Consider the following 17,908-nt stretch of genomic DNA (forward strand, 5'->3'; position numbering starts at 1 on the left):
CGGAACCAATCATATGGGAAAAGTTATTCAAAGGAGACATGGATGGTTTATGCATCACATCTTCTTTGCAATGCAATTTCTTTTATCATACGAAAATTTACTTCCAAAAGATCATGGTCATGTACACTTGTCAACTATTGGTTCGAATTACTTTTGGGTTGTATTAATTTCAATCAATTACTTTATTTTTTAAAATTTTAAGATGGTTTTAGTTTTAAGATTCGGATTTTTGGGTCGAGTTATTATAGGTTTTGATCACTTCGAGTTAAAGACATTTTGATTATTTGTTCGAGTAATTTTGGGTTTAACTCATTTACAATTTGAATGTTTGGGTTCAAGTCAATTCAATTCGATTTGGATGAGTATGAATTTTTTTTTATGATCAAATTAAGTTAGGTCGAGTTCAGGGTGAAGCCATAAATTTTTTTTAGGAGGGTCAAAATTAAATTGTAATTTTTACGATAGTAAAAATACAATTTTTAAAGAATTAAATCAAAATTTTATCATTTTTAGGGAGGACCAAAGTGCAATTTTACCTTTATCAATTTAAAATTTTAAAAAACCAGAATGAAAAATTTTCTATTTAACATTAATTTTTTATATGTTTTTATCATATCTGCTCTTTTTAATATAATGTCTAGAACTATCCATAGTCCCTCATCAACCCTTAAATAAAAGGATAATACGTTTCAACGCACTTGAATCCACGTCCTACTTCGCTAATTAACAACAATATTAGGTAGGATCATAATATCATATTTTAATGTGAATTGATTGAATTAGGTTTTGATTTCTTAAATTAGGGTTCTTAATTGTTAGCTTATGAAATTGTTGTCAGTTTTCCCCCATAATTAACTAGGTTTAACTTTAAAGCTTGTCCTAGTGGTTGGTGGGAAAGATAATGATTAATCGAAAAAGACTATTTGGGAACCTCTTTCTTTGCTTAAGAAAGTTTAAAATAATTAGTAGTGATCATAAAATAGAAAATTTTCTATTTAGACTCCTTTAAAGTTTATAAAAATTTAAATTAATAAAAATAAAATTACACTTTGACCCCTAAAAATGATAAAAATTTGATTTAATCTTTTAAAAATTATAGAGATATAGATATTAAAATAGTAAAATTACTTTTTTACTATCGTAAAATCATACAATTTAATTTCTGCCCCCTTTTGACTTTGCCCCTCCTCGTATTAATCACGCCCATCAAAAAATTTGGAAGATTGAAGTTAACTTATAAATTTTGTTGAGAGTTAAAATGTATTTTTAATATAATATGAGTTTATAATTTTACATTTTTTGAAAAAGATTAAATAAGTTATTATTATTTTGTGGTCAAAATGTTAATTTATCATATGTTCACATATGAAATTACAATTTTTAAAGAGACTCAAAGCATAAATTTTTATTTTAGAGAGGCCAAGCCTTACCTGACTCCTACTAAAATATCAGCTTTTTTTTATAAAAATGATATTAAAAAATCAATTAATTACATAAATAGGGTGGGGAATAAATTAATTATGAAAATGGGTGTTTGCTAAAATAACTTTCAGTGTTGTCTGACACATTTGCGACACCGGTAAATTAAAAAAAAAAGTTTGATAGGAAAAAAAGCTAAAAAATTAAAGTGATAAAAATTTTAAAAATTTAATTTGTGATTCCAACACCGCAATAGCATTTTCTCCGCATTTAATGTCTTAATACATTTTCCCTACAATTAATTCTTAAAATCACTTCTACTTTCAGGCTTTTAATGTCATTTCCTTACATTTACCAAACCAAACGCGAGGAAAAGAAAAAGAGAGGAAACCATTTAATTTATTTATTTAATCAATGGGATGTCGCTTGATACGTTGACGACACTAATTAAAATTTTATTTTTCACTTATTCAACTCTTTTTTTCATCAGACTTTTGAGTATATGCTATAAATGTAAATGACTTTAAATCCTAGTTATATCATGTCAACATTATCTTGTTATAAAAAAATCCATATTTTGATTAAAATTTTTATCTTAATTAACAAAGTTTTTTTTAATACATTCAACATTAAGCAATGTACCCTACACATTTCTTTTTACACATAAAAGTGATGATTAAAATTGCAATGAAACCTATCCATGAAAAAAAATGTAGGACATAAGATTTTAATTATGTCATTTCTTAAGACATAATTTAGAAACTTAATTAATCATTTTGATTAATTTCAAAGAAATATATAAAATAAAACATTATTGTGTCTTTTTTAATTTAAAATTAATTTTAAATAGCCTTATCATACCTATTGTTTAGGATTGTCTAGCAATCATAGACAAAAATATATATATACAATCTTCACCATTTTGTAAAAGTACTAATAATTAATATTCAAAGAATTTTTTAAAATGTTTAAAAATGTACATGTATGTTGGGTTTTTCATAAGGTGAGCATTTGATCGAGTTGAGTTGAATTGAGTCAAAAAATTTTGAGTTAGTCAAGTTGACAAATCCAATTTTAGCAATCGAGCTCTATTTGAAATTTTTTTGAATCAAATCGAGTCAAAAAATTTCAAATCAAGTCGAGTCAAGTTAACGGATCCTATTTGTAAGGCCCAATTTTATGCCCAGGCCCGAATATTAAAACAATAAACAACAGTCCAATTACAAAATAAACCCAAAACCCAACTAACCTAGCCCAATACCCTAAACCAACCTAGCCCAATCCTAAAACTACCTGAGCCCAAATTTAAAACCCTAACAGCCCATCTGCTTGAAAGATTCCAGCAGCAAGCCCTAGCTCCCACCATTGTCAGCCGCCGCTCCACCTCCTCGTCCACCACGCCCCACGCGTCTGACACCCCCACTTGCTCCACCGTGCCCACCACCTGCAACAGAGACAGAAACAACAGCAAAGAAAGCATGCGATGATGGGGAAAATGATAAACAAAAGGAACAAAACAAATACATTGGCTTTAAAAGCCGAAATCTGTCATGGGAACGGGGGATTTTTTCTTTTCATTTTTCAACTGTAATACTACTTAAGAATACAAGAAAAAAGCAGATTCAGGCGAGAAAGAGAAAAAACAGAAAAGGCAGTCAGATCTAAGGTTTTTATTGTTCAAAAACTCTCTATTACATATTTTACATAGCATAAATCTAAAAAAGGGAGTTAGCAAAAAAAATAAAAAAATTTTTTACCTTTCCGGCCACCGCGTGCGGTGGCCGGCGCCGGCACCGGCGAGCCTCCGGTGGCCGTCCGGTACCCCCCCTTTGCCGGAAATCGCTCCGTGCCCTCCCTCTCCCTTTTTCTTTCCTTTTTTTTCCCCTCACCTGGTCTCAAATGAATTTTTTCAAAAAATTTTAGCTTTTATAGGGGACCAAAACGCACCGTTTTGGTCCCCCCCTGTTTAATGATAAAACGACGTCGTTTTGCCCTGGGTCGGACCGACCCGACCTGACCCACGAGGAGGATCCGCGTGTTTTTGCGGAAGGGTCTAATTGCGCGAATGACCCTTCCGCTTTTCTAAACTTTTGCGATTAGATTTTCATTCCTTTTAAATTGGCATAAAATTCCAGCGCATTTTTTATTTCGATCCCCATTAAACGCTGCGTTTCGAAAGGACAGGATATTTGCACTTTTAATCCTTCCTGTGTTTTAGCGTGTTCCAATTGGTCCTTCTCTTTTATATATTTCTTTTAAAATTCCCCCTAACCTTTTTTTTTCTCGATTTTCATCCCTTTTTTACTTCTCATCATTATTTTATTTTAATTTCAATATTATTTATACTAATATATTCTATTAACGTTACTATCCTTATGTTTTTAGTATTTTATTGTTGTTATTCTACTTAATACTAACCTGTATATGTTATGTAGTATTATTAAGGGTTTAATATCATTATTTTGTTAGTATATTTGTATATCACCTATGCATTCTTTAAATATATATTTACGCGTATATCCTAAAATTACATTACACATATTTGTTTTATATATATTTATCTACCTATATTATGTCTCTATTTTAATATATTTTACATATAGTATTTAGATATAGTTCTTATACATTCCCATGCACATATTTCTACACCATCTTACATATATATTTACCTATGTTTTCGTATTTATGAATATATCTTTAATACGCATAAGTATATATTTATTATTAATAGATGTTTTCAACATTATTATTATATATATTATGTGAATATTTTAATATTACATTATATATGTATTTATATATATTACGCATATATATATACCCTTCTTTTTAATATTCTATTTTTACATATATATGTAGATATACGTACTTATACCTACTTAAATATATTTTTTTTCACATTTCATAATTCTTATATACTTACATATGTTTATGCATATTTTACATCATATACATACTTATATATCTTATACTCTTAAAAATGTTTTTTGTATATTTCATATATTTTATAATTCACATACATATATCTTATATTATCACGATTTGTAAGTATATAAATATACATTTACATTTTTTAAATATTTATCGATTTCATATATGCGTATATACTTATCTATGTTTTCATATTCTGTAATTTATATATATATTTCTTATTTTATGGTTTTAAATTATACATGCATATACATTTTTACATAATTGTATTTATTGTCATCATTGTTATTGGGTGCTTGTTTATTTATTCATGTACACTTGCGCTTTTTTAAATGTTAGTTCTATTTATTTATTTGTATGCTTCGTGTATGTAATCGCCTTGTCATTTCATTTTGCCTATTGTATTGTTGTTACTCACTTTACTTTGCTTACCTTGTCGTATTCGTTATTGTTTCGTCAAGCATTAACACCAAACATCAAAAGGAAAATTTTTCTAAATAAGGCAATATTTCGCGTTTGAAAATCGAGAAAACGTGCCCTAACGTGCTGGGTTTCGATTTCTCGTTCGACCAAATAGCCAAATATCCTTTTTAAACTTTTAAATAAGGCGATATTTCGCGTTTGGAAAATCGAGGAAACGTGCCCTAACGTGCTGGGTTTCGATTTCTCGTTCGACTAAACAGCCAAATATCCTCTTAAAGCTTCAAAGTAAGGTTTCATTAAACTATAAGGTGATCTTGGTTTCGGTGGTGTAGAGTATCGTGTCCTAACGTGCTGGATGTGATATTCCTCCGGAACAAGAGAATCTTATGTTTCAATTCATGACATCAGATTTTCTTTTAAGAATCGTATTTTTTTAACTCTTCAAATTTTTAATTTTCGACACTAAGACACTAATTAATCAACTAGGTACCAATTTTGGGCGTATCGAGGGTGCTAATCCTTCCTCGTGCGTAACCGGCTCCCGAACTCATTTTTCTGGATTTCGTAGACCAAAATCGTTGTTTTAATAAAATTAAATCATTTATTAAAAAAACAACCACTTTTTGAGGTGACCCGATCACACCTCGTCAAAAAAGGGATTGGTGGCGACTCCCGTTTTCATTTTTTAAATCCAAGTCGACCCCGTTTTCATTCAAAAAATGGTGTCAACAGCTTGGCGACTCCGCTGGGGAAATAAGAGAGTCAAGCCACGTGTTGATTATTTCTTGTCTTTTGTCGAAAGTTGAAAATTCGATTTAAATTTACGATCCTCTCATCTTTTGTTTTGAGTTACATTTTTATCGTGTTCTGTATTTTATTTTATACCTCCGCACATTCCATTGCATGACCGTTGGTCACACCTTTTAAGTGGGAGTGAGAAACTACGCCTTCGTGAGGTTTTCACCTCCGCATGGGATAGTGAATCGCTTCCGGGATACATCCGTACCTATGTCTTCGTGAGATTTTCATCTCCGCATGGCCATAGGGAAATGTATTCCCCTGAACTGAACTCGGTCCATATGAGCCTATAATGGGTGAGGATCGAGGAATCTGCTGGTTCAGGTACCCTCACTTTAGAACCAAACCACACATAGCGAGCCATAAGAACCCACCGAGATAGAGCTATTCTAGACCCTAGTGCTTACCGAATAGATGCTTTATTTATTATTGTTTATTTTAAATCCTAGATCTAATTTGCTTTGTTTGTGATTGCATGGCATTTTCATTTCAAAAGAGGTGTCGATTCACGTTCAGTATAGATAGAAAGCTTATCATGGAAAAGAGGTTTCTTGATAAAGTAGAAGACAATGCAGCTGTACGATTATGGGCTGAGACGATGTGGAGAGAGAAGGGCGATAGTCTTGCAGAAGGGTACGTATCAGAGTTATGGGACTTCACCCGTATCAGCGTAGTCCAAAATGATCTGCGAGAAATGAAGGAAATATGGGATCAATGGGACGACGGGACCAAGCAGATGTTTTACTGTGATTACGGGGACTTGCCTCACCTACTTGGTGTCAAAGTGGACAAGCATTTATTCCGAGCCCTAGCCCAGTTTTGGAATCCTGCTTACAGTTGTTTCACTTTTGGAAAAGTGGACTTGGTGCCCACCGTGGAAGAATATACGACCTTGCTTCGGTGTCCAAAGATTCAAATTGACAAAGCCTATTCTAGAGCTGCTAGTGTCCCAACATTATTAAAAAAATTGATGAGCATTACAGGGATGAGCGAACAGTGGGTCGCTGCCCGGATCCAACAGAAGGGAGACAGTAAATGCGTTCCTTGGAAAAGCTTGCGAGATTTAGTATTAGCACACCCCGATGTGAAGAAAAGAGTGGATGTCTTCGCTCTAGGTATCTATGGTTTGGTAATTTTCCCTAGAGCTTTAGGGCACGTAGATGAGGCCATCTCTGATTTGTTCGATCGGCTTAGTAAGGGAGTCACGCCCATCCCGGCAATCTTAGCAGAAACCTTCAGATCTCTAAGCGCATGTCGAAGAGCAGGGGAGGGAAGGTTCATCGGATGCGCACAGCTACTATTGGTGTGGTTCCATAGTCACTTTTGGAAGATGGAGAATGTCTCTTATCGAGTCTTCTCAGAAGGTTATTCCCCGTTGAAGGAACAAGTTGCTACACCAAGACGAGACGACATCACGGAAGAGAAGTGGATGACGATTCTCCAAAATCTTCAGGAGGATGACGTTGAATGGAAAGCTCCTTGGATGGTACCCGACGAGATCCTGTATCGATGTGGTGATTTCGACTGGGTCCCTTTACTCGGAATTTGGGGAGCTGTCGGTTATGCCCCTTTACTCGTATTAAGACAATATAGATCGAGACAGTTCATACCGGCAACACAAGGGTTGGCTCAATGTGAGTTTTCTTATAAGGATGAAAACTACAAGAGAAAAACTCGAAAAATATCTAACGCTTGGAAACAGGTTCACCGAATGAAAAGATTTACCATAGGAGCGATGGCAACTTCAGAATATTATGGGTGGTGGAGTAAAAGAGTCAATGACAACATCCCTAAGCCGAGGGAAGATTGCGTTCAGTCTATAGAAGAGCATCTACAAGTAGTTCCGTCAGAATTAGAGATCATCAAACGAGACTTTGAGAAAAGAAATTCTGAGTTAGGAAAGAGGATAGAACAGTTAGAAGAAGAAAGAGTGCATTTGGGATTAGACATCGATATCCACAAGCTAGAAGCCGAGAAATTAAGGAAGGGAAAGAACAAAGCTGAAGAGGATTTGGATAGTCTAAAAACAGATTACAAGAAGCTGCGATTGTCGATGAGAACCGTCGGTCTGGGTAAAACGTCAGAGCAGTGGCGACAAGAGATCAATGAGGAAAAGAATAGGGCCGATCAGTGGGAAAAGAAATTTCAAGATGCTCGAGCTCGAGAAAACGCTTTGGAAAGGAGTTTGTTAGAGTGCCGAAATGAGAAGGCAGGATTAAAGGTCAAGATGGCAGAGCTAGAAAAGTCACTTCACTCGTACCGTAGTCGCAACTCCATGATCGAATTAAGAGCAAGCTTAAATAAGATCGAAGAACTGAAGGAAAAGGTAGAGGAGCTTGAGGACGCATTACACAATTCTGAGCTACGAATGGAGCTTCTTGAGAGGAGTAATGATCAATGGCAAGAGCAATTCCATCATTCTCAAAGACAGATTAGAGACAGAGATTACGTTATGGGCGAAGCTGTGACTCAAGTGCGGGAAGTGGCTGATCATCTGCAAACATTAGCAGTTCAGGCCGATGTATTGAGTTTAAAATATGAGTCAGAATCAAGCCGAGGTCGAGATTTAGCTTGGCTTCTTAGGAAGGTTAAGGCCTTGGGTATAAAGGCGAAGTCGTATATGTAATTTATTTTATGTAAAGAAATTTGCTTTCTAGTTGAGTTTTCTAATGAAATTGAATTCGAATCAATGCCTCTTTTTGCATTCATTTCATACATTTGCATTACATCATATGCAGTAAGCTTCATAAAATGACCCTAATAAAATTAAATTATGACAGTTACCCTGAAAACCAACAAAAATCTAGTCAAATATCACTACGGTACTCGTCGCCAAACAAAAGTAATGGATCAAAGGATGGAAAGATTGGAACAGTTGCAACGAGAGATGCAAGATCAGATGCATGAACGACTGGAAAAAATTCAGCAGGACATGTTAGAATCCCAGAACACTGTGATGAACCAATTAAAGCAGTTATTGGCTGGAGGGAATAACAAAGGAAAAGACCCCGTAGTTGATGCTGGGGAGGATCACGATGACCCTGTTTATCCTCCAGGTTTTACCCCAACTAACATCCAAGCACAACCAGAGGTGTACCCACAAAGGATACCGGTTACCATTAGACCTCAATGTCTGGCTAGTGCCTCGGTACCAGTGCATTTTCAAATGGGCTCGGGTTCTAATCCCGGGGATAATCCCACTAATCCTGTGGTCCCGGACCTCGATGACGTGGTAGAAACAGAAAAAACAAGAATGAACCTGCCAAAACAGCTGGAGGACCGATGTAGATGGTTAGAGGAAAAATTTAGAGTCATGGAGAACATCGACTATCATCGCGGGGTTGACGCCAAGGATCTGAGTCTGGTCCCTGATTTAGTACTCCCACCTAAGTTCAAAATGCCGGAATTCGAAAAATATAATGGGACTAGTTGTCCTGAAGCTCATATAACTATGTTCTGTCGAAGAATGACCGGATACGTCAACAATGATCAGCTGTTAATCCACTGCTTCCAGGACAGTTTGATCGGATCTGCAGCCAAATGGTACAACCAACTGAGTCGTGCTAAAGTTAGTTCATGGAGAGACTTGGCGCAAGCTTTTATGAAGCAATACAGTCATGTAACGGATATAACACCCGATCGAATTACGTTACAAAACATGGAGAAAAAGCCTAGCGAGAATTTCAGGCAGTACGCCCAACGATGGAGAGAAGTGGCAACACAAGTCCAGCCACCCCTTTTGGAAAAAGAGGTCACCATGTTGTTTATCAACACTTTGAAAGCCCCGTTCATCAACCACATGTTGGGGAGTGCTACCAAGAGCTTCTCGGATATGGTAATGTCCGGTGAAATGATTGAGAACGCGGTAAGGAGCGGTAAAATCGACACGGGAGAAAGCTTCAAAAGACCAGCCCCAAGGAAAAAGGAGGGTGAAGTAAACAACGTAAGCACATATAGCAAGAGCCATTCAAAACCGATTACTGTTGGCCCTCCAAAAATGATAACCACTAGTCACCAAGCCCCCTCGAGGCAGGAACCCAACACAAGGCCCAACGCAAGGACTAACACAGAGAGACTTCAGTTCACGCCCATTCCAATAACATACGGGGAACTGTATCAGAAGTTATTTGATGCACACATAGTATCCCTATTTTATCTCGAGCCCATGCAACCTCCATATCCCAAATGGTATGACACGAATGCCCAATGTGAATACCATGCAGGGATACCAGGACACTCGATTGAGAACTGTACTGGGTTTAAAAAGGCGGTGGAAAGGTTCATTAAGATGGGGATTGTGAAGTTTGACGACCCATTAGGACCCAACGTAGCAGCAAATCCGTTACCCAACCATGCTGATAAAGGGGTAAACGCAATAATCGAAGGTGAGAAAAAGAGAATCAAAACCGACATTGCAGAGATAAAAACCCCATTGAGTTGGGTCTGGAGACAAATGATAGAAGGAGGTCTCATCAAACAAGGTTCAAAAGAAAGGCCCGAAGGAACGAAGACGTACTGCGAGTTTCATGCTGAAGAAGACCATGACATTCAAAACTGCACTGAATTCAAGGCCATGGTGCAAAATCTGATGAACAACAAAGAGCTAGAATTTTATGAAGAGATCAAAGGACTTGAAAATGGAGAAGTTTACGCCTCGGAGGAGGGGCCTACGGGAAAGGCCCCAAATCACCCAGTGGTGATTATTTCAAGGCCAACGAGTACAGGATCTGGAATACAACTGGCGCCAAGGGTCATAATCCAAAAACCTGTAGCCTTTCCTTACAAGGATAGCAAAAAGGTTCCTTGGAATTACGACTGCAATGTGATGATCACGGGAGAGGAGAATCCGATAAATGCTTCAGAAGAGGCTAATGACGCAGGTTTCTATACGCGTAGTGGAAAACGTTACGACCTGGGAAATACAAAAAGGGAACCTATAAAAGGAAAAGCCTTGGCGGTTGAACAAAATAAAACGAAAACGACCGGAATTGAACCGCAAATTAACACACCGGTGACCGAAAATGAGGCTAGAGAATTCCTAAAATTCTTGAAGCATAGCGAGTATAGCGTGGTGGAACAATTGCATAAGCAACCCGCTCGCATCTCAGTGCTCGAGTTACTTCTAAGTTCAGAGATACATCGTAATGCGTTGGTAAAAGTGCTAAACGAGACCTATGTCGCTAAAGATATCTCAGTGAACAAATTGGATCGCCTGGTTAACAATATAAATGCCGATAATTTCATCTTCTTCAACGATGATGAGATCCCGCCAGGTGGTATGGGATCTACCAAGGCCTTGCACATCACTGCCCGTTGCAAGGGGTGTATACTACCGGCAGTACTCGTGGACAATGGATCGGCCCTGAATGTTTTACCCCTGTCCACATTAAACAGGTTACCTGTGGATAGTTCTCACATGAAATCATGTCAAAATATAGTGAGAGCATTTGATGGCACTGAGAGAAAAGTGATGGGGAGAATCGAGATACCTCTATTGATTGGTCCAAATACATACGAGGTAGACTTTTTGGTAATGGATATTAAACCATCTTACAATTGCCTATTGGGGAGGCCTTGGATCCATTCTGCAGGAGCTGTACCATCGTCACTTCACCAAAAGTTAAAATTGGTGATGGAGGGTCGATTGGTGACTATAGGTGCAGAAGAAGACATCATTGCGTCAGTCACCGATGATATGCCATACATAGAGGCTGATAGTGAAGCGATAGAATGCTCATTCCGGTCATTGGAATTCGTAAATGCCACATTTGTCATCGAGATGAGCAAAATCCCAGAGCCTAAGATATCCAAAGCTACGTCAATGAGCTTACAGCTAACGATGGGAAATGGAGCATTGCCTGGAAGAGGATTGGGAAAATACCTCCAGGGAAGAGTCGGGGTACCGATCCTGGTTAACAAACAGGACCGTTATGGTTTGGGATATAAGCCTAATGTGATGGAAAGGAGGAAAGAGATGGAGAGAAAGCAAGAAAAGAGAAGAGCACATTTGGGCGGGATAGAAGTCAAGTGGGGACCGATGACCTTTCCTCATATATCTAAGACTTTTGTTTCAAGGGGAATTGTCTACCCTGAAGAGAAGAATGAGGTTACAGAAGGAAGGATTGAGAGGTTGGACATCAATGCCATATCCGCGGAAGAAAGGGTGGAAAGGAATTTATCAGGCATTCGTCCTTGCGAACCTGGAAGTGTTTTGAATAACTGGACTGCAGAAGAGATCCCTGTAACATTTAGAACTAATTCAGAGTAATATTCAGAACACTTGTCGCCCTAAGCCTGGGGGCGATAAGAATCTTTTGTAAAAGGCACATGTCCAAAATCTAATTTCAGTGAAAACTTATCATTCAGTTTCATCTTGAGCAAATATTCTTTCATTCTTTTCATTCCCTTTATAATCATAGTATGCATACAAGTATTCTTAGATTCTTTTATTTGGGCCTCCATTTGTTCCAATAACAGGTCTTCAGATATCAACGAGATGAGCGACTCTGTTACTAATTCAGAGTCTCTATTTGAGCAAGACATGAGTATAGATAATCCTCAAGATTTTGAAGGTGACCAAGACAGCGTTTTATCTCCGGATTTGTTAAGAATGATGGAAGAAGAGGAAAAACAAATTCTACCCTATAAGGAATCAGTAGAAGTCGTGATCTTAGAAGAGGGCAGAGAGGTAAAAGTTGGCGCTTGCATTGCCAAGGAAACAAGGCGAGACCTTGTTGAGTTGCTTCAAGAGTTTAAAGATGTCTTCGCATGGTCCTACCAAGATATGCCAGGTTTAAGTACTGATATCGTGGTGCACCGATTGCCTATAAAGGAAGAATGCAAACCAGTCCAACAAAATCTTCGAAGGATGAGGCCTGATGTCTTGCTAAAAATAAAGGAAGAAGTCAAGAAGCAATTCGATGCTGGTTTCTTGCAGGTGGTCAAGTACTCAGAATGGGTAGCCAATATAGTCCCTATTCCTAAGAAAGATGGGAAGGTGCGAATGTGTGTGGACTACAGAGACTTGAACAAAGCCAGCCCAAAAGATAATTTCCCACTGCCTCATATCGATACCTTGGTAGACAACACGGCCGGATACTCACTGTTCTCTTTCATGGATGGTTTCTCCGGGTACAACCAAATTAAGATGCTTTCTGAAGACAAGGAAAAGACCACATTCATAACGATGTGGGGGACGTTTTGTTATAGAGTGATGCCTTTTGGACTGAAAAATGCAGGAGCAACGTATCAGAGAGCCATGGTAGCATTATTCCATGATATGATGCATAAAGAGATAGAAGTTTATGTTGATGACATGATCGCGAAATCCAGAACAGAAAAGGAACACGTGCAAGTTCTGAGAAAACTGTTTCTGAGGTTAAGGAAGTTCCAGCTAAAACTTAACCCAGCCAAGTGTACTTTCGGGGCTAGATCAGGGAAACTGCTAGGATTCTTAGTCAGCGAAAAGGGAATTGAAATTGACCCAGACAAAGTTAAGGCCATACAAGAATTACCTCCGCCAAGTACTCAAAAAGAAGTTCGGGGTTTCCTAGGAAGACTAAATTACATCGCTCGGTTCATTTCACAATTAACTGAGAAGTGTGACCCCATATTCCGTCTTCTTAGGAAACACAATCCAGGTGTATGGGATGAGGAGTGTCAGAAAACTTTCGAAAGAGTTAAACATTACTTGTCCAATGCCCCAGTACTGATGCCACCTAGCCCTGACAAACCACTGATACTATACTTGGCAGTATTTGAGAATTCCATGGGGTGCGTGCTCGGCCAACATGATGAGTCAGGACGAAAAGAAAGAGCGATCTATTATCTCAGTAAGAAGTTCACTGAATGCGAAACGAGATATTCGCCAATTGAAAAATTATGTTGCGCATTGGTTTGGACTACTCGGAGATTGAGACAATACATGTTGTACCATACGACTTGGTTAATCTCAAAGTTAGACCCTCTGAAATACATGATGGAGTCAACTGCTCTAAACGGAAGGATGGCCCGATGGCAAATTCTACTATCTGAATTTGACATAACCTATGTGAATCAAAAGGCTGTAAAAGGGAGCGCGATAGCAGATTTTCTAGCAAGTAGAGCCCTGGACGATTATGAGCCTTTGAACTTTGACTTCCCAAACGAGGATCTGATGTATGTGGCAACTACTGAAGCGAGCACACAAGAAGGCAATACTTGGAAATTAAATTTTGACGGAGCCTCAAATGCCATGGGCAACGGGATTGGGGCAGTCTTGGTATCTCCAAACGGTGATCATTATCCTTTCACCAGTAAACTAGATTTTGATTGCACAAATAACATGGCGGAATATGAAGCATGTATCATGGGAATCCGCGCGGCTATGGAACGCAAAATCAAGGTACTTGAGGTATATGGGGATTCGGCATTGGTAATTTATCAGCTCAAAGGCGAATGGGAAACAAGAGACCCTAAGTTGATTAGTTACCGAAGGATAGTCCTAGAATTGATTGAGGAGTTTGACGACATCACTTTTTGTTATCTCCCACGAGACGAGAATCAGATGGCCGACGCTCTAGCTACATTGGCTTCCATGATCAAAGTAAATAGACCAGAGGATGTGAAGCCTATCCAAATGAGCATTTATGAGGTTCCAGCCCACTGTTGTAATATTGACGAGGAAGAAGAAAAGGACGACAACCCTTGGTATCAGGACATATTGCAATACGTGAAAAATTGTGAATACCCAAACCAAGCAACTGAGAATGACAAGAGAATGTTGAGGAGGCTGGCCAGTGGTTACGTCTTAGATGGAGAAATCCTGTACAAAAGAGGAAAAGATCAGGTGCTGTTAAGATGTGTAGACGCTGTGGAGGCCAAGCAGATCTTGGAAGAAGTCCATGATGGTATTTGTGGAACACACGCTAACGGTTTCACAATGGCCAGACAGATCATGAGATTTGGATATTATTGGTCTACCATGGAAGGAGACTGCATCAAGTATGCTAAGAAGTGCCATAAATGCCAGATTTACGGAGACAAAATTCATGTGCCTCCATCACCTCTTCACGTCATGACTTCCCTATGGCCTTTCTCCATGTGGGGCATGGACGTCATTGGCCAATATCGCCAAAGGCTTCAAACGGACATCGTTTCATTTTGTAGTGATTGACTATTTACTAAGTGGGTAGAGGCTACTTCTTACGCCAACGTCACAAAGACAGCGGTCAGCAAGTTTCTAAAGAAGGAAATCATATGTCGGTATGGAATGCCTGAAAGGATCATATCAGACAATGCATTAAATTTGAATAATAGCACGATAGCAGAGGTTTGTAATCAATTCAAGATCAAGCACCACAACTCATCGCCATATCGTCCGAAGATGAATGGTGCGGTGGAGGCAGCCAATAAAAATATCAAAAAAATTGTAGGGAAAATGACTGAGACCTATAGAGATTGGCACGAGAAGTTGCCATTCGCCCTCTATGCTTATCGAACATCCGTCAGGACTTCTACCGGGGCAACACCATTCTCTTTGGTTTATGGAATGGAGGCAGTGCTACCAATTGAGGTTGAAATTCCCTCTCTCCGAGTTTTTTCAGAATTAAAGTTAGACGAAGCAGAATGGGTCCAAGCCCGATATGATCAGCTGAACTTGATTGAAGAAAGGAGGTTAAGAGCTATCCGTCATGGTCAAATGTACCAGAAACGAATGATGCGAGCTTACAATAAGAAAGTTCGTCCTAGAAACTTCCATGAAGGGGATTTGGTACTGAAGAAGATCCTTCCCATACAAAAGGACTTCAGAGGAAAGTGGATGCCAAACTGGGAGGGACCTTATGTAGTAAAAAAGGCCTTTTCAGGAGGGGCATTAATTTTAACTGGGATGGATGGCAAAAGCTTGCCCAATCCTGTGAATTCGGATTCAGTGAAGAGGTACTTTGCCTAAAAAAAAAAAAAAAAAAGGGAGAGGCCAAGGCGAAAACCCGCAAAGGGCACCTTGAGACCAAAGGGGCTTTGAATTGAAAACCAGGAATGGGCAATTCAAATTTTCGATCAAAGATGAGGCATAGAGTAGTTTTGTCTTCTCCGAATTAACAAGAAGGAGAGATGCTACATCTTGGGGCATCAACAAAGTCTTTTAGGACTTCTAAACACAGAGTTTGTGCAGAGAGCTCATGCTGCGATATCTGGGGCATCTTTTTCTTATTTACATCTTAGCAAAATTTGCTATTTGTTCATTTAAAGCTCTGCTCTCAATAAAGTTCCATCTTATTCATTGTGATAATCTTTTCATCTATCATACCGTACTCAGCAAAATTTGCTATCTTGATCTGTTTTTTAGAGATTTGCTCTCAACAAAATTTCATTTTGTCCATTTTGATAATATTTTCAAGCATTTTTCATTGAGATAACGATTAATGGATGACAATACACATACAGAAGGAGTTCTGCATATTACTCTGAAAGTTTCTAAATAATACGAGGACCTGAAACAGGACTATTGTTTAGAACTAACCAAACCTAAGGGTTGGAAACATTGGAGGAAGAATAGTTCAAATTGCATCTATTTCTTTAGGTCTTCTGTCAAAGTACTGGCTGAACAAGAAGACATCAGTGATAGAACCTTGATGAACAATGAGGAATGACAACCTAAGCATTAAAAATGGATCATTCTCATGACGTTCTACAAATATAATACATACACATCTAGTTAGGAGCATTTGATTCATTCTGATCATGTCATCCTAAACACTAGGCATAAATAGGTCCATGAAATGGATTTGCAGGTCATGTTCCCCAGAGAACAGATCAAAGAGACTAATCCTATACCCTGAAGTTACAGTGGGATAGATTGAAGTCAAGAAAGCAGATCTTGTCTTCATGTATTGGCGTGAAGTAGATCGAAAATATCAGATCCTATCTTCCTATATTGGTAGGAAGTGGATCGAAGATACAGATCTTGTCTTCCCATATTGGTGGCGAAGTAGATCGAAGAAAGCAGATCTTGTCTTCATGTATTGGCGTGAAGTAGATCGAAGGTAGCAGATCCTATCTTCCTATATTGGTAGGAAGTGGATCGAAGATACAGATCTTGTCTTCCCATATTGGTGGCGAAGTAGATCGAAGAGAGCAGATCTTGTCTTCATGTATTGGCGTGAAGTAGATCGAAGATAGCTGATCCTATCTTCCTATATTGGTAGGAAATGGATCGAAGATGCAGATCTTGTCTTCCCATATTGGTGGCGAAGTAGATCGCAGGAAGTAGATCTTGTCTTCATGTATTGGCGTGAAGTAGATCGAAGATAGCAGGTCCTATCTTCCTATATTGATAGGAAGTGGATCCAAGATACAATCTTGTCTTCCCATACTGGTGGTGAAGTAGATCGAAGAAAGCGATCGACGATGGCAGATTTTACCTCCCTGACTACAGTGGAGTACATTGAAACCAATAACTCTATCTCCCTACATTCAACAGTGGAATAGAGTGAAGAGCACAATCCTGTCTCCCTAAGCAGTATTGAGCGGACGAAGAAAACACAAATCTCATCCCATGGAATTGTAGCAGAGTAGATTGAAGCTACAAGGCGTATCTAAAGTTGCAGTAGAGCAGATCGAAGATTCATAAGACGCAGTGGACTAGAATGAGGTTACTTGAAGAAGGAAGCACCAAGAGAAGTCAAAACTCGACGAGCCGGGCAAAATTGGCCTTTCTTAGTCTTTGCTCTGTTCTCGTTACACGATAACACGCAAAGAGGGCAGCTGTAAGGCCCAATTTATGCCCAGGCCCGAATATTAAACAATAAACAACAGTCCAATTACAAAATAAACCCAAAACCAACTAACCTAGCCCAATACCCTAAACCAACCTAGCCCAATCCTAAACTACCTGAGCCCAATTTTAAAACCCTAACAGCCATCTGCTTGAAGATTCCAGCAGCAAGCCCTAGCTCCCACCATTGTCAGCCGCCGCTCCACCTCCTCGTCCACCACGCCCCACGCGTCTGACACCCCCACTTGCTCACCGTGCCACCACCTGCAACAAGACAGAACAACAGCAAAGAAAGCATGCGATGATGGGGAAAATGATAAACAAAAGGAACAAACAAATACATTGGCTTTAAAAGCCGAAATCTGTCATGGAACGGGGGATTTTTTTCTTTTCATTTTTCAACTGTAATACTACTTAAGAATACAAGAAAAAGCAGATTCAGGCGAGAAAGAAAAAACAGAAAAGGCAGTCAGATCTAAGGTTTTATTGTTCAAAACTCTCTATTACATATTTTTACATAGCATAAATCTAAAAAAGGAGTTAGCAAAAAAATAAAAAATTTTTACCTTTCCGGCCACGCGT

Source organism: Gossypium hirsutum, chromosome D10, assembly GCF_007990345.1.
Source record: "Gossypium hirsutum isolate 1008001.06 chromosome D10, Gossypium_hirsutum_v2.1, whole genome shotgun sequence".
Classification (NCBI taxonomy): Eukaryota; Viridiplantae; Streptophyta; class Magnoliopsida; order Malvales; family Malvaceae; genus Gossypium; species Gossypium hirsutum.